Below are 23,630 nucleotides of genomic sequence, written 5' to 3'. Positions count from 1 at the left end.
GTGCACAGTTTCCTGAAGGAAAAACAAATACATCCCTTTAATATGAAGAGTTAATTTATGTGTTTCTCTTTTGAAAATGAATTCTTGTTCTGTTCTGGAAGCTGGATGGAATAGTCCTGGAAGCACTGAGAAACAGGAATAGCAAATGTGCAGCATGAGTGCAACATTTGAGATACTGCCCTCCTGTGCAGAGGCAGACCTGGAGACTTCACCCTGGCACTTTGAGGTGGTGTTGCTGAAACAATCCTCTGTAAATAACAGATCTTAGTGTTTTGCTGTTTTTGTAATAACCCATTTGTGAATCATTGTTTTCATTATTCATCTAGCTTCAGAGATAGAGAAATAACATTTAATGAATTCATGCACTAATATTTTTCCATCAATAACTGAATAAATTACTGGGGGGTGAGCCATCCACTTCCATTTGAGGTGTGTGACCATTCAGTCCTTGGCCTCTTTGCTGATGCTGCCACTGAAGGAGCCAGCTGAATAATGGATCTTGTGACCTGGATTTCTGTCCATCAGCAGCTGGATTGCACCATCAAGGAATTTCACATAGGCCGTTTGCACGGAGGTTGGGTGGAGCAGCAGAGTGAGGCCTGGGGAAGAGTAGGGCAGATAGCCAATGCTGTGGTACCATCCAAAATAATATTTTCTTGTTCGTTCTCTTCTTAGAGCACCTGTGCTTGTGGCAGAGGTTAATGCTTCAGCCACAGATGCCCTTTCCTGGCTGAGCTATCTGTGTCTGCAGTCTTCCTCTTTGAGTTTGATGAACTGAGTTATTGTGCAGTGGTAACTCTGTGCTAACCTAGCTTGGTTCAACAAGTTCGTGTGAGTGGCTGGGTTGACAGCTTGTGGGGAGGCAACCTTAAGTAGGAGACAGAGTATTTATGATGCCTGGGGAGCAGTGACTGCAGAGCTACTGAGGTGTTTTCTTTTGTAGGCAGTATAGGAAGGCCAGCTTTGTGTTTAATTTTTTTTTTTTTTTTTAAAACTTTCTTGCAATTTAAGTCCAGCTCTCCATTTAGAGCAAGTGTTTGCATTTCAGCCTTTGGAACTGCTTGCAGTTGGAGCCACTGGCAGCACTTGCAGGCTGACACCTCAGCTAATACTTGGTCCCTCTTCGGTGGCAATTTGGGAAGGGAGATTAAAAGACTTGGGAAGACAGGTATGGGTGAGTGGGTGAATGAAAACCAAATTGGTTTGGTTCAACTTGTAATTGTTGAAAGATGTGTTCACCTGTGTTGTAGACAGGGCACTTTTAGGGCCTTGCACTTGCTGGCCAGGATTACATGTGTCAGGTGACAATCAAGGGCATTCTCTGCTGACATAAACCAGTGGTGTCTTGCAACTGGATGGGTCACGTAACTCCTTGCTGGCAGGTTAGGAATATATGCTGTAGTTTGTACTGTCTCATCATACTAGGCCTTCTCTACAGACTTAGACTTGACTCGCATATATATGCAGTATAGCAGCAACTGCATGGTTCATGTGTGCAAGCTTGAGCAGTTGTCCTGAAAAGCCCTATACAGTCTGTTGGGGTTCTTAGGTTTCACTGCATCTGTCTGACCAAATGATGCCGGTGATTTGTTAAAGATGTTGCGGCTGCTGAACAACCTACTTTATTTTTTAGAGGGTTGCAGTCACTTAAAGTGAGGGATCAGAAATATGTGAAATGTGTTCCTCTTCCAGAGTTTTATTTAGTTAAATAGATCGCATGGCACTAGACCAACCTCTCCAGCTGTTTAGATGCTCTTGCTGCACAGAGTCGAGTTTGTTTTCAGAACCTGGTGAGGGTTTTGCCTTTCACTTGGGCTCAGCTTTCTGAGTCACTTAGGAAAGTTTTGTTATGCTTTCTTCTTGGTAGGGAGCCCCTCCGCTGGGAGCTCAAATGGTTGCTTCCTTCTGTGTGAGAAGTACAGTCTGTCCCAGCAGGCAGTGCTGATAGAGCTGAAATCCACGTGTCCCACTGCAGCTCTGGGAAATTCCACGGTATAATGTGTCATTGGGAGCTATTGTGTTGTTCCCAGTAAGATTTAGCTCTAAACCGGAGCTCGTATCCATAAAATACATGCTTTTATCGAGATGTAATACACTGCATCAGGGTGTGTGCAGGTGAGCTTTCAAGACAGAGGAAACAAAGTGGAATCTCCAAAATGCTTCACAATGGGAGCAGAGGTCTTGCTGCAAAGTGAGTTAAGAGCAAAGGTTTGACAGAAAGTAAATCAGAATTTCTGGTGGGCATCTTTTACCTGTCTTTGGGAGTTCCACTCTGCAGTTTCTGTAAAAAGCAGAATTATGGTGCTTTTGTGTTTTGGTGCACTCACAAGTGTGTTGTTTTTAGCTGAAATGTACTACAGCCCAACCTTGAGGCAGGTGATCTCCAGACTCACGCTGAGTATGAGAACTCACATCTGGAATATTATGTCCAGTTTGAGGTTCCCCAGTGTAAGAACAACATTGGTATGTACTGGATGAGTCCAGTGGAGGGGCCACTAGGGTGAATAAGGGGACAGTGAGGTCTGAGGAGAGATGGGGAGAGAAATATTTTTCTTCTGTCTGGAAGAGGGTAGGCTATAGGGGAGTCTCAATGCTGCCTTTAGCTGTCTTGTGGGTAGGGAGGGTGTAGAAAAGGTGCTGCCAAGCTCTTCTCAGAAGCGCATGATGAAAGGGTCAGGGCAAAGGGTACAAGTTGCAACAGGGGAAATTCCAGGTAGATACAGGAAAAACTTTTGTACCCTGAGGGTGGTCAAACACTGTAGCAGAGACTGTGAGGGGTTGTAGACTCTTCAGTCCTGGAGGTATTTTGAAGCTCAACTGGATGAGGTCTGGGTGACCTGCTTGGGATAGGTGCTTGGACTAGAGACCTCCAGAGGCCCTTCCAACCTGTATCATTCTGTGATTCTAGTTCTGTGTGAAGACCATGGCCTCTTGAATGGAAACCAATGATGAAGATCAGATGTGCTGAGGGTAGTCAGCTCTTGTGTGACTTGTGCAACCATCAATTTGAGTTCTAGCATTGACTTTGAGTGCAACAGAGAGTAATGTAGGTGTGCAGGTCCTCCCATCATCCCAGCTCACTCTCTGCTGTCATTCTGTTTTGGGGAGTTTGCTGTAAGTTGTTGAACAATAATTGTGCTTACATATGGGTGAATTGTGAAGAACAGTGAGGGAACATCAGTGGATGTACAAAACTAGCAGAATAGTTTTCAGAAACAGGTTTTGTCCTCTGCTATCTTTGTATGCCGTATCTGCTTGTTAAAAGGGATTCCTCTATGTGATGTTCTCAGCCCAGCAAAGAGTCAATTTTAGGTGCCAGGGAAAGAGCTGTACTGTTTTTGCTGAAGAGAGAAGGCATACAGGCCCAAATGGATCAACAGAAGATAATAGCAAAGATAGGAAGATGCAGGTTTTGTTTCTGACACTTAACAGTTCAGCTGCTGAACAACCACAGGGTCCGCACACAATTCATGACCAAAATAGTTGTTCCTGCACTGTAGCTATTCTCTCTCAGCAGCAAAACATGTCCACTGATCATAGGTTACTTTTTTCTTCTCTGGCCAGTCTGTGGCTGACAAATGTTTTTACCAAGATCAAGCTGCTGGCTGTTGTTGTAGCTTGTGCCAAGGTTAAATCTCTTCTGCCTGGTTAAGGCTGACTTTTGCGAGGTAGGACATGAAAAGTGCATGAGCCTGGGAGAAAAACAGAGGATCAATACTGGCTTCTGGTTTGTGTCTCAGTACCTCCTTGGGAATCTGCTATTGAAATACTTAAACTACAAAATTTCTTTCTTTAAAGGTTGCAAACCTCTTTCAGAAGCTCTTAAAAAAGTGCTTGAGATAAACAGAACCTTTCATTTGTGGCTAATATCAGAATATTATTAGGATTTATTGCTTTCACAATGATTTCTTTGTTCCAGAGCGTTACTGTGCTTGGGCTCTCTGCCAGATCTAAGCCAAGCCCAGTATCCCTTAGCAAATGAATATGGCATGTAAACATACAAACATGATATTTGTGTGTCCATCACTCTAACAGAGCAGAAATCTTGCTGACTCCTGACATTTTATCTGATGGGTTCTGATCAGGCAAAATTAGTCTGCATAATTTCTCTGGTGCTGTTCTGTGCTTTCTTTGACATTTTGCAGTTTGAGACAGGTCTATAGGCCATGTCAGGCACCATAATGCCACAGCTGTCCATGCCCCTGAGTTCATTTATGTCTCCTTAAGACTGAAACCAGCAAACGTTGTAGTTGAAACGACCCTGTTCATAGGGGCTCTTGGTGGGGTTCAGCTCAACAGATAATGGGCCTTAGAGCCTCCTTGTATCACAGCAGGCCGTACATGGCCTGAGCCGAAAGCTTTGCATGCATGGCAAAATGAGGTTTTAGAAAATCTACCATAGCATATATCCTGAACAAATCACATTGCTTCTCTGTCTTGGGGAAGTATCACAATGATAATTCTCTAGAAACATTTGTTTCTCATCTGTCTGGGTAAGTGAGTAAGGGGAGATGGAGTAGATGATCTAAACTTTGTCTTAAAGGGCTTCCCAGAGGAGACTGCCTGTAGGCAGTGCGTTGTTTAACTACTAAGGGTCTGTTTGCTTAAGTTACTGGAATTCAGCCAGGAGCACTTTACTTTTCTCAGTATTAGTACATTTTTGGGGAGTAAAATGTTTGTTTGTTTCTCTTGTCCTAGCGTTATTACTACACAAAAATGATTGATATATCCTTTGCAGTGGTATTTGAATAGATGGATCACACACAAGGAGAAATAAATGTTGAAGAAGCAAACCAAAACCAGCCAAACCAACACCAGCCAAAACAACAACAAGAAAACAAACAAAACAGCTGTGTCTGGGTAGAGATGTTTAATTAGTTCTCCTGTGTGGTCTCTTTCTTATCCTGCTAACATTGCTTGGGTCAGTATTAAAAATACATGCGTTGGTATTTCCTACATATGTAGTATTTGTGTATTGCCCCAGGCACGAGCTGTGGTGTGTGGAGGTGTGCTTGTGTGGGAGGAGGGAATGGGAGGTTTGGGAGATGCTTGGGTACCGGGACCTCTGCCTTCACCTCTCCCTGTCCTCCCTGCTTAGGCAGGTGCTCCTGGGACCTGTGCTGCTCTCCTTGGGAGAGTGGAGGTGTGTTTGGTGTCTTTAAATGAGAAATGCTTCAGAACAGAAGTCCTTATAGTATTTATGAAGCAGCACATGACTAAAATGAGGTCCTGATTTCATCTGTGGCTCCATGACACATGTTCGGTATAAAAAAAATTGTCTGATAGCATTTTTTTTTTCCCACACTTGGTAAGTTGTTGCATACCATTGACCTTTTCTTAACAGGATAAGTTTATTTCCACTGATACTGATTAATTATGATTAAAAAAATAACAGTGTATTGCAGGCAGTAAAAGTGGTCTTCTGTGAATGGTAAATGAAACATAATTTTTAAGTGTCATGATACTAAATGAATTGCATTTGCATCAAATAATTCTTCATTTTCTGTATTGCTGTTCCTGGTTTGCTACTTCTTTCCTGCTATTAATTACTGATTTCAGTTCAGATACGGTAGCTTTGTTTCACTGCCTTTTTATTATGGGTCAAGTTCCTGCAGGAAATAATGACCAATGAGTTCCACCCATTGGTTTGGGGGTTTTGTGTTTGCACAGTTAAATATATTTTAAAAGGCTGAAACCCCAAGTATATAATTGCTGCCGCTACAAAGCCAGAAGTGCTTCTTACCTGTTTAAAAATCAGTATTTAGGACTGGCTGAATGATAGGTTTCTTCCCCTGTGCTGGGTAGAAGTCTGAAAATATTAGGGCATTTCTTACAAGGGTGCCTTATAGAACTACTGGTTGCCTGGACTTGCAATCCTTTAGAGTATAACTGATAGCATAAATACAAACTGTGTGTCTGCACAGATAGTCTGCTGATAAACATTTTTGTAGATTTTGATGTTCTTGGCTAAGAGTGACAGGACTGTGCTAGATGTGCATCCCAAGTTTGTGAGAAGATTTATTTTTCAAGGAGATAACTAATTTCCTTTGTGCCTCTGATATTCTGATCTTCTTGGAGCTGTAATCGATGAAGCCAATTCTTAATTGGGCTTAAGGGTGTAAATGTTACTGTAAATGAGACAGTAATACAATTCCTGGGAGACAAGCTGAAGAATAGTTGACAATCATTAATCAATGCTTTTTTTCCCTTCCTAAATAAAGTGGAAAACAAAGCAATGTGTCCGTCAAATGAGTACAGAAATTATTGTTAATCCTTCTGAAGTGCCTTCTGGTGGTAATGAAAACTGCACATACAATTAAGAAGAACCAAAAATAAATATTTGTCCAGATGAGAAGCCATGAGGAGGAGATAAACAAGGCAATGGTAGTGGGACTGTCAGAACTGTCTGAAAGCCAAGAGAACAGAGAAGAAAATCAGTTTGGATTTCAGCAGCTAATTTAGGACAGAAGGTCACTGAGGGCAGCAAAACCCAAACTTTATCAGTATTTAGAGTATGCTCTGATATGTTCCAGGGTACGTGTTTGTTTATTATTTTTCTTACTGGACTTGGAGATGTTGTTTAGGTCCTAAAACAGAGCTTTCCCTTTTTTATTCAGCCAATATAGGAGAAGTGGAGTAGCTCTGGAAATCTTAATGCCTGCAGAGAGGTGTCATATGGGGCCTGCTGAGTTGCAGCAAGGCTGAGAAATGTTTAAGTGACTCTTGAAATTGGGACTTAAGTTTTCACTTAGCTTACATTGATGCTGGATGCTAAGTGTCCTTGTGTATTGGTTTTGTGTGCTATAAAACTATTTGTGCTGTAGCAGCATCTATGTGTGCAAGGGAGGCTGCCTAGGCTAGACAACATAAAAACTTGTGGTAAGATGTACATTGTTGTTTTGGACAACTGACATCAATGTATGACAAGGATGGAGGGGTGCTGGGCACTGATTCACCCAGAGTTATTGGGGGGGGCGGGGGAGGGAATATATTGAGTAGAAAGCCAGACCTGCTGACTGCCGTGCCGGGTTATCCCCACACATCAGTGAAATGTTTGCTGGGGGGGATAGCTGCCTTTGAACGGCTGCAAAAGGTTTCTCCCCTGAGCTGGTTGGAGCTGTCCCTCACTGGTCTTGCTTTCAGAGGGGCTGAAAATTTGCATCTTTGGCTAATGGTACTTAAAAATTGAGTTGCAACAGCTCCTGTGTTAACAGCAGAACTGTGAACTGTGCTCCAAAATGACTGAGAACCAGGTGTCATGTGTTCACATTAGCCTTGGTGGGTAATGAGCTATGATGTTGTACCAGCTGCTTACCATGTTGTACCATACCTGGGTGTTCTCTCAAGTTAATCCTTGTGGTACATCTTTCTACTGAATTTCTTATCAGAGGACCTGCAGGAGTTGTTTCCCTTCTGCATCAAAATTTTTACAGTTTTCATTTTGGGTTATTCTGTTTCTTGGTCTTTTGCCATACTCTCTCCCTACTCAACTCCTCCCTTTCCAATAGCATTGGTACTTTGGTCCCATCCTGTTGAATAGCCCCATGTCCTGTCATCCCACAGGCTGAGAAGCATAGCATGTGGCTGGGTACTTTTGAAAAGAGAGGTCAAAGAGTAGTAAATGATGCTCATTAGCCTAAATATGCCAGACAGCCCTGGACACCCAGAGAGGATGCTTATGGTGTTTTAACCTAACTATTACAGGGTCTAATTAAGTTTATATTAGTTTAAATCAATTTGTATTTTATATGCATTTGAAAAGGAAAGGAGTTTTCCCCTTCAAACGTTGCATCTAGTTATTCTCCATGGTCTTTGAATCACAGACTCGTCTGAAACTCTTGACATCACCAGGGGTAGTATATGCTGGCAAACAAGGATTTTTTTTTTTTTTTTTCAGTATGAATCAGGCCAGCCTAATAGTTAGATTTTAAGGGTGGGGAGAGGAAGACAGCGAGACATCTGTGCTTTAATCCCCTTATGGTTGTTTTCATGGTAGTGAGAGCTAGATGAGGAGTCACGTTTGGAGGGAGAGCTAGTGAAAAGTTCTGTGCATGACTGGGTTATTGCTGGGCTTTGCTTTGCACTGACACAACTAGTTTTACTTGTGCACATGCCACGTGGTTGTGTGTTGGCCAAGACCTGCTTCTAGCTTAAAACCAACCTGGTTGCAAAGCTGGCAGTAGCAGTAACAGACTACCTTGTACAGTGGAAGCAGGTCTTAGCGATGTGCAGCAGATGTTGCCCACTGGATGACAGATGCATTTAAAATCAGTTGTAAAACTGGATTTGGGATTTTGCAAATTAAGTTGAATAAGGACAAGTGCTATTTAACAGTCTGTGTGCTTTAACAGAGAACTGTGTTTCTGCTACACTGAAGTTCTGTGAAAGAATAAAAGGCAAGGCTTGGAGTTCTGCTCTAAGAAATAAGACACTGAATTGCACCTGAACCCTGGAAAGCCAGGTTTAGTCCTTGTTTTTTATATAAACTGCATTTCGGTGACCATATATAGCTAGCGAGGTGGCATGCTGTATGATGCAGAGAGCCCTGATGTAGTCCAAGACCCAGAAGTGGGGATATTAGTGGAGGTGTGAAGGCAATTAGCCTGTGAGAAAATGCTGCACTAATGCAGCTCTACGGCTTCTGGGATGCAGTGCCAGATGCACTTCTGGGCTGTGTGGTCAGAGGAGTCACCTTAGGATTCTGTCATACGGGACTCTGGTCTGGTTTGTTCTGCCGTGAGAGTGACTTGGTGGCAGTGAGGCAGCTGGGTATAGTTGTGATAAGGACTCTGAAAGCTGGTGAGTTACTTTGGTTGCATTTCAGACCCTACCTTTTAGATTGTGTAGATATCAGCATAGATTGTGCTGCAGTAGCACTGCTTTGCTTTTTTTTTTTTTTTTTTTTTTTGCTTTTAGTTTTGGAGGTGTGTGCTGCAGGTACAGGGAGAGGGCTAGGCAAACACCAATGTCAGTGTTGGTTTTGGGAACTGAGAGTTGAAACAGTTTGTACTGGTCCACTTTGAGGCTTTCTCTCAAATAAACCTGAAGTGAAATCAAACTTCATAAAGAGTAACATGCTAGGAAGACCATTTGAAGGTGTAAACAGTGGCTGAGAACAGGTGATGTGCCATACAGGATGTACTTCCCACACCCAGGAGATGAGGTGGAATGGTGGTGTGGCATTGTGCCAGTACCTCTGTTCATTTTATCTTTTCAAATGTCTGTTGTTCCTTTTAAATATTTTTATTGTGTACTTCTGAAATACTGTTTTGACCATTCGAAGATAAATGAAATTAAGATGCTGTAATATACTGTGGCTGCCTGAATGGCTAAGAGTGTCTGTGGTGATAGGAAAATGATGGATGGATCATGAAATGACTATTAAATAGAATATCCCAGCTGTCCTAAGTACTGAGACTGTAGTATATGATAGTTAGAGGCAAAAACCCTGTGTGTTTTAGAAAAGCACAGAATATAAAAGATGTAGCACTTAAATATATAAAATATAAGGTAAATACATGCATTTCTAAGAGATGTCTTACCTTTCCTTCTATTGATTCTCATTTGAGAATGGAAAGGAAAGCTGTGGTCAGGTTCCCAGCTCTGCATTGACTGCTCTGAGGAATATGCATTTTTTTCCTGATGTGTTGTCTGGGTGGAGTGCCCTGCTTTGTCCTTGTCTATTGCCAACCTGATAGAGATGCCATAAAAAAGAAAGTTGAGGAGGAGTTATGACCATCTCAGCCACCCTACCATTGTACTGCTTTTTTCTTTAAGCTGGTGAGATTTGCTACTGTATAATATACTGCAAATTCTCATAGGGGAAAAAAAACCCCAGAACACCAAAGTACTGCTATCTTTTCTAGTTTCAAAACATTTCTGTGGGGTAGAGGGCAAGACACTTGTCAAGCATCTATTTGTGGTGAATTAATTAGCATTGACAACAAAGTGAGAACAGAAGAATTGAATAAAATACATTTTCCCCAGAAGGTTGCTGTTTGCAAAGTAAACTCCTTTAATGATTTGAACATAGAATCTCCTTTTATAACTTTGGTATGCTTGATAAAGAAATTGAGGGATTTCCATTGGGGAAACTCGAGATCTAAGGAATCATCATCAGAAGACAAAGATCCTGAAAACTGTGTTTGACTTTTATATGCAAAAAGCAGGCTAAAGGAGAGCATGTAGATAGCATTCTTTGCTATGTCTGATGTATGCAACACTGAAATGGTTGGGAATGTTTTCACAGTTTGTCATGTTATTATAGGAGCTAATTTAGAAAAGAATCTGAAAGATTTGTGTCTGATGGACAAGTTTCAAAAATAGTATTTTAAAATTTATCTAGTAATGTAAATTCTTTCTGTGGTAACAGGATCTTATAATTAGTGTTAAATATCTTAATTAAAAGGTACAGTACAGCATTGTTGCTGAAATTGATTTTATGTACTGTAATGAGGATGGCTTGAATAATATAAACGTTTCTGGTGGGTTGAAAAGGATGGAAAACTTTCACCAGCAAAATTTAGGGGAAATGACTTTTTTTTTTCCCTCCAAGTTTTTCTTTCTTTCAACTGAACTACTTTCACATTGTTTTTAAATGGTTTGAAATTCAGAAAATCTCAGTCTTTTATTGCTGGTCAAAGAAAAACAAGCAACTCTGAAAATTAAGGGGATGTGAGTCAAAATGGAAAGCTTTTTGCTGGTTTTATCTTACTAAGTAATAAATTTTTCCAAGATTTTACCTGTTGTAATCTGCAGACAAGACATGATTGAAAAAAGGTGTGTTCCCATGGCTACTTTTTTTTCTATCTGGATAAAACTAGACTTATTAAAAAATTCATCCTCATTGTATTTGCTTGAAAGTTTTAAATGGGTAAAAATGCAGTAAGTCTGTTCTGAAGAACAAAAAAAAAAGGAATATTTTTATGACAGCTGCTGAGGCAGCCCCATTAATTAGCCTTCTTGGTTACAGCATGGTAGTGATGCAGAAAGTACTGAGATACTTAATTTTCTTTTTCTGCAAAGGCCATGGGGAAAAAGGAGTACTTTGTGCACCTTTTCTCAAGGACACATGCAAGCACAGACATTGTTTTTAATATAATAATAAGTAGAATCATGCCTTTTTTCCTGTATATTGCTGGAAAAAACCATTGAAGATTATATTATTGTCAAAACAGATCGTCATATGAAAATTCTTTATTTCCCCTTGTTGCACAGTTTGAGTATTCTAGTTATTCCAGTTATTCTTCCTTAGCTGTTGTCTAAATGTTTAATGCAGAATATAGTCTGTCTTTTGGAAATTGCACATACAATTTATAGGCTCTTCCTCTTCCTGTTATAAAGCATAATTCTTGCGCATATGCTTTCCTGCAATATTAGGCAATTTGAAAGTTTAGCTGCTTGTTACAGAGCATCTACTTTAGTAGGTGGGCAAGGCCATGAAAGCTCGAGTTGAGGTATTTGCAATGAGAGGAAGAAATCCAATGACATCTTTTGCTGTGTTCAGTACCTTAATAATGATTAAATATTACCAAGACCACTCAGTCATTAGTATTTTTTTAATTGGAAGATTGAACTTTAAACTTTTGTTAAAGTATTTTAAAGAAAAATTGAAATCTTTTGCTTGCAAGGTAAAGAGTAAAATTATCCACAAAACCCCAGAAGGAAAGCAGATTTAATTTATAATTTTTCACAGAAGCTATATAATTCTTCCACCAGCATTACGCCCCACCAGAGAGCTGTTAGCCAGGATTAGCCAGGCCACAACCACCTTTTCACTTTTATTTTCCCTTGGGAAGCTGTCAGTGCAAGAGGCAGTTGCCTTGGTGCAGGATACCCTTCCGTGCCGGCTGGGTGCTGGTGCGGCCACTGGCTAAGCCTGCTCCCGCTGCCCGTGGCATTGTGCCGGAGTGGCTCTGCACTTACCTGCAGCGCGATGGAAGTGCAAAATCTTGGGGTAGGGCAGGCCCCCACACTAGGATTCAGGACAGTTTTCCCTGGCCCAAGTAAAGATCTATTTGGTAGTCATCCAAAAACTGCTGCTGTGTTTTTATGTGGACAGCTGTGGTCTCTGCTCTTGTAAATCCACAAGGAGTTTCCAGGCATCTGGGAAGGGAGGAGCGGGGAGGATATCCAGCTTGTGGTTCTGCAGAGAAGCAGCCAGCACTGTATTTTGAGGTGTGTCTGTATATATGTATATATATCACCTCCTCAGTGGATCAGTTGCAAAGTGTCCAAACTAGATACATGCAAGGAAAAGATCCTCTCTCTGCAGCAAGGTTTGGCTTTTTCCTCCTTAGTTGCAGAAATCTTTTAGATTTTGCTTGGTGAATTCCGTGTGGTCAAAGAATACGGTTTATAATTGCCAGTTCTAGATCTTATTTTGGGTATAACCAGTACTGTGGGTTCTGTTACCCTCTTCAGAAGGGACTGAATATTTGAAGGTGTGCTTTTTTTGAAAGGTGATAAGGAATTTGCATTCTGTGGTCTGTCCGTGTGCTACCATGTTTTTAAAAATTTCTGACCTAAAGCTAAGAATGCCAAAGAATTGGTGTAACACATCCATTATCTTGGAAAGCAAGAGTAATTTTATTGATTTATTTTCTAATCTGACAAGAAAATAAATCCTTTACTGAAATGGATTCCATATATGCCATATTTAGCAGATCTGTAAAAAAATCCTTGTTATAGCAGATTACTGAATAATTAAGATGATTCAGAGATTGACAGGGGTAGAATATATAGGTGAGTATTTTAAGTGTTGGATAGTAACCCGAACTGCTGCCCTGGACAGGTATGAATGGTAAAAGCAAAGCTGTCAGTTCATATCATTGGAGTTAACACTGGGTAAGATGATGAGAATGATTTTCCCATAAAGATAAAACATGTGGAAATGAATAAAAACCCCAGCAGCCATTGATTCTTTTTTTATTTACCTGTCTCTTACTCTTCAAGAAAAGGAGAAGTGGAAACAGTGTTCACTGATGGGGATGGTGAGGTGTATTCTCTTTGTCTCATTTACCTTGTTTAATTTTTGATTTATGGTCTCAGTTGGGAAGTTGTGCTTTGGTTCTATGCCTTGTCTTAAGGCTGATACTTGCTGAGTAAATGTGAATGAAAGAAAATACGCAGGCTGTGACCACACAACCAAGTCTTGTGTGCTGAATGTGTGGCTGGTTGTTGTGCTTGCCTGCAGTACCCCTTTGTTCTGTTGCAGTGATGTTAGGTCCGCTGTGCTGTTGTGGTGGCTTCCTCTGCTGTGCCTAGACCAGGTGCATCATCTGTGTTTAACAAGATCTATTCACAGTGCTCAAGTGACTTGCAGGTCACAGCAGGTGCTGAAGCTTTCTCCTACTGGGGATGTTCTGGCTTTTGATTCAACATTTACCAAATGCTTTCTCCTTAGGGCAGAATTATCCAGTTCTTTGGTTCAATTACCATTACTGCTGCGATATTTGCCTTTGAGCTGGGGACAGTGCAAAATAGGCTCTAGCCTTAAAGACATCATCAACTCAATGTACCCACATATGTAACCATGATTGCATTTGACTTGAGTGCTGTTGCTGATTGCTCAGTAATTTGCTCTAGTGAATGCATGGTCAAGTGCAGAAGAGTCCTATCTGAAGTAATTACGGCTATGCAGTGTTATGTGTAGGGCTTTAGCAGAAAAATTTTGCCTCTCAAGTGCACACATGCCATGTCTGCCTGAGGGCCACGTATGGCAGGACTTTGTTGCATTCAGCTGATGGGGAAAGTTATCTTTGTATTGAACTATGAGTGTATCTTGAGCTTTGTGAGGTGGAACAGTTGAGATGTCAGTGCTAGGCAGAAAAGAGAGGTCATAGGGATTGCGAGGAAAAAAACCCAGGAGATCTTGTGCTTTATCTGTTCGGTGGTGATGATGGTACCCCTCCACTGTTACAGCACTTGGCTTATGTGTTTCTCGGGACTTCTGGAAATAGTAGAAAAAAGTGCCGACAAGGGTGACAGTAGCTGGCCTTACACCAGCACGTTGTACGGTTAAGTGGTATAGGGGGAAGGTACCTGAGGATTTCAAGGAGACAGTGGGAAATTGGAGGGAAAAATTTTGTATTTGCAGAGCAACCCACTGAGGACTGAAACCTGAGGGAGAAATTCTGGAACAGTGTAGTTTTTCCGGGTGGATTATGACAGGTACTTGAGTACTGAGTATCCTACCCAAAGACTGCTGATTTTAAACACTGACATTAAGTGGTAAACACCCATATCAGGGTTACCTGACAGCACACGTGCCTCCTGATGTGTTCCATCATTTTATGCTGGGGCCATATACCCTACAGTATTCCTGGGGTCAGTGTGTGTGGGTAAGATCCTACTCTTAACACATGAGGGGAGAAGATGGGAAAAATTCTGAGACCTGGACAGAAGAGCATACCCTTATTTGCTCTATATAATTTTCAAATAAACTGGCACCCTGAAGATTCTTGCCTGAGTGTCCTAGAGAGTGTCTGCTTCCATTTGTCTTGGCCAAAGTTGTCTAGCTACCCAAAGCCAGTGTATGTCTCACTAATATTATTCAAGAAGAGTGAAGGGGGGATGACAGTAGGACGTGATTTGTCCACATTGCTGGGAGATTGCAAAATGCTGCACAGTAAATTGGGAGGGGTGAACAGGGGAGAAGGTCTAAACCATAAAGCCAGTAATAGTGCAGACAGAAACTGAAAATTGGATGATGGGACTTAGCAGTAAGAGACAGCAAATTCTTTTCTGAAGTATCGTATGCTCACTGTATATAGCAGAGAAAAACTAGCTGCAAGTGTGGAAGGGTGCAGTGAGACTGCAGAGTCATTAAGTCAAGTTTCCTGCAACTCCCATATGTTCCAGGATCTGTTCAGCAGTGTCAGACCAGGCTGTTGGATGCAGAGGTTCACCAGAAGTGAGCAGCAGAACTGGGTCCCTGGCTTAAATGTCCAGCAACTGAATGGTCAGCAGTGGAGTTTCTGGACTCAACCTTTGTAATTTGAGGTGCCTGTACCTAAATTTAGGGACTGGTATTGTACCTAGGAAATGATTTATGCTTGCAGTATGCTCTTGCAGCTTGTTGGCTTACTGTACCTCTGTGGACCACATGCAGGTAATTCTGTCTATGGTTTGATATTGATGCATATGAGGAGATTGCAGCCGTTAGTACAGGCTTTGCATAGATATGTTTTGGCATCTGAAGCCCTTTTCTTGTTGTGCTGTCCCCTGCATTGTCCTGTTAATAATCTTATTGGTGCTTTTTGAAACCTGCAATTCCAGTGAGCTCTGTGATTGATGGGAAGCAGCATTAAAGGATTAATGAGTTGAACTGAATATTTTGTGATTCCTTGAAGTGTCAACATCAGCATGCAACAACACACTGCTGATTAGCTTGATTCAGTCTTTGGCAGCCAGCACAAGGCATTATCCTGAGATAGTGTGTGCTTCAACCACTGCAGGACTCAATGTCAGAGTTACTGTGATACAGGATTAAAAAAAAATTAAACCTCTTTAAAAGTGAGACCATGGCTACATGCTTTGCAAGTATAAATTGACACAGCATGAAGGCTCAAATCAGGTACGCTGTTGGTTTTGCCTTACAGAGTGGAAGCGGTCATTCTGATTCAGTGGCAGTCTTGTGCTTGTAGGAGCCAGTGCTCAGAAAATACTTGTAGAACCTACTGTAATTGAACAGGATGTTTAATTTTCAATAGATTTGCTCTTCAGGTGTTCGCATCCTGGCTGCCTTTCCTTTTCCATGTGCTTTACTTTCCTAGGTCTCCTTTGGAAAAAAACCAAAACAACCCAAACCAAAAGTTTGTGTAATTACTCTGTGTGTATATATACATACAGACACATACATACATACACAGCCAAATATTGAACATGTGTAGCTTTCATAAACCCTCTACTCGCTTTGATATGGGTCCTGAATATCATTACTTCAAGTGGCCTCTGGTAATGTGGTTAGGTTAACATTGCATGCCTTGTCAGATACCTTCTCTATCCCAAATCAACACATGGTCTAGAGTTTTGACAAGTGTATTCTAATTTATTTGATGCTGCAGCTGTACTTGCTTGCTCCCAGTGCTTTCCTTGTATCTTTTGAAAAAAATATGCTGTCAAAGAGACTATTCCAGAAGCAAAAAGCGTCAGCAGAAATGTTGCATGGGATCCCTTGAGCCCTGTGTTTGGTATGTCTTGGTTTTACAAGTGGTTATGTGGAGGACCCACTGAGGTTAGTAGGGCTGTTTGCATGATTAAGGACTACTTTCAAGAATCACAGCTTGCTGTGTCAGAGCCCAGTTTCCTTTTTTGCTTGTAAGAATAGTTGCCACAGTTGTCAGCTTAGGGCTGTTGGAGCAGTTTTCTGAGTATCTGCTTTGAGTGACCAGCCCCTCTTAAAACAAACCCCTCCATTCTGAAAGCCCCTTGAATCTTTGAAAATCTCTACCTTGAAAAAAAGCTGGAGATGAATTATATATGTAGCATTTTGAAATGTACCAAGACAAGCTCTTTGCTCAGCACCTATAATTACAAACAGCGTTCTGATCCTGAATAGAGGGTTTTAAAAGATCACATTCAAAGCTGCTCATTAATTATGTTACTAAGTGTCAGACCTTTTAATAAAGGAAGAAGTGCATTCTTCCTTGGCTGAAATACAAATACAATAGAGATAATGTCACTTTCCAAGGAAGGATTATTTAAAACTAGAATGATGCTTGTGCCTGCTAATTAAAAGTTCATAAATCTGTAAAAAAATGGGATTTCTAAGTCGGATTTGAATCAGTTTGCTATTGTTACTTGTGACTGAGGTCTCTGGGTGAGGCACCCGGAAAGCCCTGCTATATGTCCTTGTCTTCCCCAATTAACCTTTAGGTGGGGTAGTGTTGTTAATGTGCTGTTTCTGTGATGTCACTGTCATTCATATGGGGACTAGGAGGCCACCAAAGATTTAGTATTTATATATTTTATTCAGAATAAAAAAAAAAGTTTAAAAAGTTTTTTTTTTTATTTAATTCCAAGTTCTGTACACTTCCACATATGTTTCTAGTATGGCTGTAGAAATAGATTGAGTGCTAGTCAGCCCTTTCAGCTCAGACAGTGCCTCTTTTGTCATGTTGCTGCACAAAATGTTACTCCGATTCTTAATGCACTTGACCTCAGTTACATCTAGATGATGTATCACAGACCGAAAAAGCTGTTAAAGGAACCTTTTAACATTGCCGAGTCAAATGGCTCATTTCAGGTAATACTGGAATAAAGGGTGTTTGTGCAGTTGTTGTGCCAGCCTTCTGCATACGTATTATAAAGCAGTCTTTAATTATGGGATCACATTATTACTTGTTTCCACAGAACTCCTGCCTCATTAAGTGCATGGTATGGATGTTGCTCCATTTGAGAACAAGCACTCAGTGTTTTTGTTTTTCTCCTGTATTTTCAGTGCATGTCTTCATTCTTTCTGTTTTCTGCAAACTGTGTAAGGCTGTTCTGAAAATTTTCCATACCGGTCATTCTTACATTACCTTGCTGCGTCACATGTTTAGGAATTTGTATTTCAGAACCCTGCAGTGAAATGGAGGTGCACTTGCACTGTAGAGTTGGAACAAACTTTTAAAGTCCAAGTAACCCTACTTGTTGGTGTCCAGTGAAAGCTGCTAAGGTTCACTGTGGAGTTATCAGCAGTCTGCTCTGACCCTGTGTGAGCAGTTTGGGCATGCAGATCCAGGTAGGGCACCAGACCCTGGGCAGAGGCTGGGAAAGAAATTGTTGTCTAGGACATCCCGCTTTGACTCCGAGGCCACACCCCTCACACCTGGACAGTCCTTTTCCCACCCCCAGTCCTTGCTTTATTATGTGCCTTTGAGTTGTGGTGTCATAGAGAGCTGTCCTACAGGTACCTCCTTTGCTTCCTCCCTGGAGTAGCTTTAATTTCTGTAAGAGTGAGGAGCAGGTCCTGTGGAAAGACGCTGTAATCTTATAATTAAAACCTGTGCAGCAGGAAGCTGGAGTTTAAACTACTCAGAAAAGTTAATTCTTTAACTTCTTAACTCTTTTTTTCTTATCTAGAATGGCAGAGTTTTCTTAGATTATTCAAGATTCATATTTACCAAATCAGCCCATTTGAGAGTTTCAGATCTTTTAATGTTACCACAAATTGAATTGATCCATTATCTAATTAAGAAATACGCTTCCTCAAAGTAATCCTTCAGGCTTGTGACACTTAGAAACTCCAGAAGAACTCTCATTGATTTCTGATATGAACACTTTAAGTTGAATTTGTTTTTTAGAAATGACTGTCATTTGGCTGCAGGGGTTTTTTTCTTCTCTGTATTATTGAAGCTTTGCATTATATTTTTCTTTGATTTGCTGGTTGTTGAAAGGAAGCTGCCTATGGTAGTTGTTAAGGAGTTTTTCTTGGCTATTAAGCCTTAACTAGGGCTGCTTGTGGACTTTTCAAAGTTGTGTAGCTGCTGTGAGCCTGTTTAACGAGTACCCTTAGCATCAGCTGAGGCTGTGTGACAGATGTCATCTGAATTGAGGTCCGTGTGTGTTTTCAAAGGTTTTCTTGGGAACTTGCAGTAAATAACTTAATCTCTCTGTGCCTCAGTTACCCTTCTGTACTGGGGTAACTGATCCTTTGCCATATTGTAGAAGAATTGGGAAGGTGAAGATTGTAGACTGGGAGGAGTTTGGACATGAAAATAGTAGGAGCCTGTAAGACAGAGGGAGGCTGTTCATTTATTGCTTCCTCTTGAAAAGTTGTGACTGGCAGGGCTGAGTGTGGTAATGTGGTTGGCAAGTGGTGGTCAGTGGTGAAGCTCCAGTTGACTTTGTGGGCTCAGGACCAGATGTGAGAGTAACAGGAGAAACACTCGAGGATTTGTTTTAGGGAGAGAATGGGAAGATGCAGATTCCCTGGCAGCAGAAGAAAGCAAAGATATTTTTCAAGCATCTTTTCATCACTACAGAGAAAGGAACAACTCGCGTTGTGGTTCCCCGAGACATGCATCCAAGACGGATCCTTAGGTACTATGAATCAGTGGCATTCCCTGGCATTTTGGTAGAGTTGTGCTGGTCTTTCCTAGCTAGGGGTCAGGCTTTTGAGTATGAAATCTCATGGAAGAAGAAAAAAGTTGCAGGCAATTCTTTTCTCACAGAGAACTTCTCACCATGTTATGTCTTGTAGTGTTGATGCCAATAAATTGAAAAAAAGCGAAGCGGGTAATAAAAGGCTGTGGTTTAATTTTACTTGCAACTGCATAGATCCTGGATAAACTCCCTGGAAATCAGAGGAAGATGCTATGAGGAAGGTGTTGCCTATGAATGAGAATAGGAAGCAGTTCAGAATTTGCAGGTTCATACTAACAGAAGTGCCTTGTCATGAGAGGATAAAGAATTTACTTGAAAAGGAGCAGTGTTAGAGCAATACTGATTTGCTCTTGAAAGTAAATTTTTTTTTTTGTTACGTATTTTCTTGCACTCTTGGTACCCTTGCAGTGTGTTGATTTGCACCTTTGAAAATGTGTTTAAGCATTGAAAAATGGCAAAAGGATAACAGGATCAGTCAAAGAACCAAACAGAAGCTTTGAGGTTCTGTTGCTGCAGAAGTACCGACTGTGTACAATGTAATTCTGGTGTGAATTTCTGTCCCTGAAACTGGGAGATTAAAGTTGAAAGGGTATGTGCTCTGTATAGCTCCTGGGAAACTAGGCTCTCTGCTTCCATTAACGATATTGAATGTGTGTCTGCTCCTTTTTTGCACAGCAGGGAAGATGCCCCACAGATCTGTTACGTGACTCCCTCTTCAGCTCTAAGCCATAGATGATTTTTCATGTGTAAACAATCTAAAATATTCTGGAGTTTTTAGAACTCATTAAACTTTTCCTTTCACGAGACATGGTAAGAGAGGCTATCAAAAGTACCGTAGCAGATGAGGAACAGTCTTACTCCAATTAGAGATGAAGTGGGCTTTGAAATTTCTGGCTTTTTAAAGAAACAGAAGATTAATTTGTTCTTTCTTCACACAGACTGCTGTGAGCAGGCTGCAGCAGTAGGCTTCGAATATGAACCTCAGTTCAAAATGTGAATTAGCCTAGTGTGTTTTCAGGGACGAGGCCTTCAGAGTACATCCACAACTCGTGCTGCTCAGCTTCATCACATGCAGGCAGGCAAACAACCAAAAATCTTGGACTGTCTGTTTTCTGCAGTGGGCAGATCAAAGAAAGGTAAATGCACAAGGCTGGAAGGAACTGCAAGAGATACGATGCAGACCTCGGTTGTGGAGGCAGGTTCCCTGAGATAACCCCGTCCTGTTTACCTGGTTCTTTTTGACTGTCCAGTGAAGGTGGTATACAGCTTCAGTAGGTTCCTAATTTAGTTAGATTAGCCTAAATCTCCTTTGCAAGTCTTTCAGACATGTTGAACAACTGCTAGCTTTATACTTTGGAGGATTATCTCCTGTGTTAAGGCATGTCTGTGCTGCAGACAACAGTTAACAGTGCTAGGTTGATGGCTCTGACAGAAGAGCTCTGCAAAATCTGTCTGTGGAAGCTGAATATCCAGTTGTTCACTTTCCTTTTCTGTTGGGTGTGATTTGCCTCCACCTAAGAGTCAGCACAGCAGAGAGGAATGTGGGTTTGCACTCCGGATCCTCCTGTGCAAAGTCGTGTACCTGGGCTCAGCTCATTGGGCTTCAACTAAGATGTTGGTGGTTGAAGCTGTGTGCTGAAACACTTCTTTTTGCTGCCTCTGCAGCAGCACTACTACAGCACTTTGTGTTGTTGAGTTTCATGGTGTCGATTTTGGCCGATTTTGGACTTAATGAAATACCTGTAAACTCTCTCAGCTCAGTGCTTTCTTCTGGCTAGTCACACAAAATACTGCAAAGTGGTAAGCCTCAGACTGAGCCCTCTGAGAACTCATTCAAACCCCTGAAGAGTATAGCATGCCCTTTTCCCAATAAATATGCTATATTGTAACAGAAAACTAGATTAGACCAGTTTGTCTTTGTTAGTTCTTTACAAAAGCAGATTTGCTGATTTTGATCATGCAACCATCTTTTGCATATTTATAATTGATTAATGATTTGTTGCAGGAATCTGAGTTAGACTGACAGGTGCCTAGTTCCCTGTGTGGTTGTCATCCTCTTTCCTTTTTATGGTGGTCCTGTGCTTGCCTTCGGGCAGCGCTTTAGGACTTCCCTCATCTGCCTGTGAGTTCGCAGTATCGGTGGTTTCATCCATTAGTGTGTGGTTGTTTTGTTTTGGGGTTGATTTTATTTCCTGTACTCTTTTGGCCTCCCATGAAGTCCTGCTGACCTATGCAGGGTTGCTTGAAATCTGTCTTGGGGTTTTTTTGGTGTTTGTTTTGTTTTTGTTTTTTTTTTTTTGAGATTCACTACCCTTCATCTGCTGCATTCATTCCTTCCTTCTGTTGGAATAGTTGGTGTTGTCATTTCATGATCACCATTACCCAATCCATTTCCTGCCTTCAGATCTTCAGTTTTTCCCTTTTAGCCAAACCAACTCCATCTTCTGAAATGAAATGTACCCAGGGTGTTAGAAGATCTTGATGTGCCCAGCTGTGCTGATGGATATTTTGGATAAGCACAGCTGTCTTCATAGCACGTGCCCCTCTCTTGGGGCTAGCATAGGCTGAAAGATGGGAAATACTGGACAACTTCATTTTCCTATTGCATGTTACTGGAAAGCTGTTAGTAAAAGACTTTGCTAACCAAATCTGTCAGTGTGACTCCTTGCAGGAACACTGACTTCACATAAAAGCTGACAGCATTAGCAAATGCCACTGTAGTTACAGGAAAGGGTAGATACATTATTCAGTGTAGGCATGTTCTTTAAAAACAACTCCTGATTTTATTAGCCAACAGGCATGCAGAAGACAAAATGCCACCACGTAGCATTGCTAATTGTGTTTTCTCTGAGTCAAGCAGTTGGCATGGTACTTTATTTATTAGTAGTCTCTTCCTAAATGTGTCCTGGGTGTTCACCACAGGTTGCATGAGTCAGGGCTGCAATTTTGAACATCTTGAGGTTCTTAAAGCAGAGTTAACTGAGTGTAACTGTAGCAGAAAAGTAAATAGATGTCTGATCAGTCTTTCACAGCCATATTTCTTGCTAGCAACAAGTCTGTTTCCCCCTTATCATGACCCAAGATATTAGGATGAGTCTAGAGTCTCTCAAGGAGTAAACATTGTGGACCAGGCCTTAAAGATGCTGGAAGTTCTGCTTGCTGGAGGTGCCAGGGTTGTCTGCTTGTCCATCATATGCTCATCAGAAGCTTTATAAAAGGGATCCTGCTGGTCCCGTCCTGACTCATTTCTTGCTTTGGATATGGACTGGGGGCTCCTCAGAGATTAGGAGGTGCTGAATGGGGTTTTGCTCAAGAGGGGAATATTATGCATGAGTTGTTAGATGGTTGTGTTTTGCTGACCATTATTAACAGTGTCTGGACAAGTAGCATCTCCCTAAAGAATGCCAAATCTTTGGTGCATGACACTGCACCTGGGGGTGGTGCCTTAGACAAATCTCATTTAGCAAGTCTAACCAGCTTAGAGCTGATTTCCTTCTCAGACATACGGAATTAACCAAAGATAATAGGGACCACGCCTGGCCAGCATATTGTAAGAACTGACTTTTCATTTTCTGGTATTGGAAGGAAGGAAGAAGTATTTGAGCCTGAGTTTTCTTCCACTTTTCTCCTGGTTACACCTCCATCTTTATCCTCAGTTATGACAGCAATGTGCAATACAGACTTAGTCTTTTAGCTTTCAGAAACTTGCCCCATGCTTAAAAGCAGGAGGTAGGGATGGAGTCCTTGCTTCCTGCTCATGATTCAGCTGCTGCCTCATGTTAACTTTGGCAAGACACTGAATCTGTCCTTCACTATCTTTCTGTGAAATGAAATGCTTCATTTCTAAGTTTGATGAAGTCAGAGACAAGACTCCTGGTGCTTTCAGTGACAATCCCTATGCTCATGGGTACAGTGAGACATGGCAAAGTTGACTAAAAGTACAAAGTACTTTTGTTCCTGCTAGCATTTATCTTCTCCCCGCCCTTCCCCTGTCAAGCAGTGAATATCTTATATAGCTTTGTTCAGCTGTGATTTTTGTTACCCACATTCTGGCAGAAGTTAATTCTGCAGGTAGGGTGCATGCTGATTAAGGGTGATAGTACTGGAAAATGGTCCATTTGCTGGCTGTTGACTTGAAGCTGGGAAGGGAAGTCTGTCTGTTCTCCCTCCTTCTTGGGCAATTCAATGCAATTCGTAAATACCGACAATTTGCACTTTATAGGTGCTTCTCCCTTGCCCAGCCTTTCCCAGGATTTACAAAGCAGTAATTAATCCTCATTTACGCTGCTGCAACAATATTATACTCATCTAAGATATGGTAGTAACTAGAGCACAAAGTAGTTAAGGATGTGCCCAAGGTCATGCAATAAACAGTTGTAGCACCAGAGAGAACTCTCCTCTGTGACTGCTCAGTAGCACTTCCCCGTTGCAGCTTTTCTGTGGTACATGATACTTAATTACATGATATTCAATTTATAGGTCCCATCAGTCTGGTCTGCAGCTTGTAAGCCCATCATTTTTTACTGTGCAGTATAACT

General features: G+C 41.4%; 1 protein-coding gene across 5 annotated transcripts in view; it reads left to right on the top strand.

The window, feature by feature from the left end:
- The window catches only part of MAP2 (microtubule associated protein 2), a 239,330-nt gene that overhangs the window by 23,097 nt on the left and 192,603 nt on the right, over positions 1-23,630 (top strand). The gene's annotated exons all lie outside the window — the stretch shown is intronic.

The sequence above is a fragment of the Harpia harpyja genome, chromosome 7, assembly GCF_026419915.1.
Source record: "Harpia harpyja isolate bHarHar1 chromosome 7, bHarHar1 primary haplotype, whole genome shotgun sequence".
Taxonomy (NCBI): Eukaryota; Metazoa; Chordata; class Aves; order Accipitriformes; family Accipitridae; genus Harpia; species Harpia harpyja.
The sequence above is the reverse complement of the archived record's forward strand: the minus strand, read 5'-3'. Positions and strand labels throughout refer to the sequence as shown.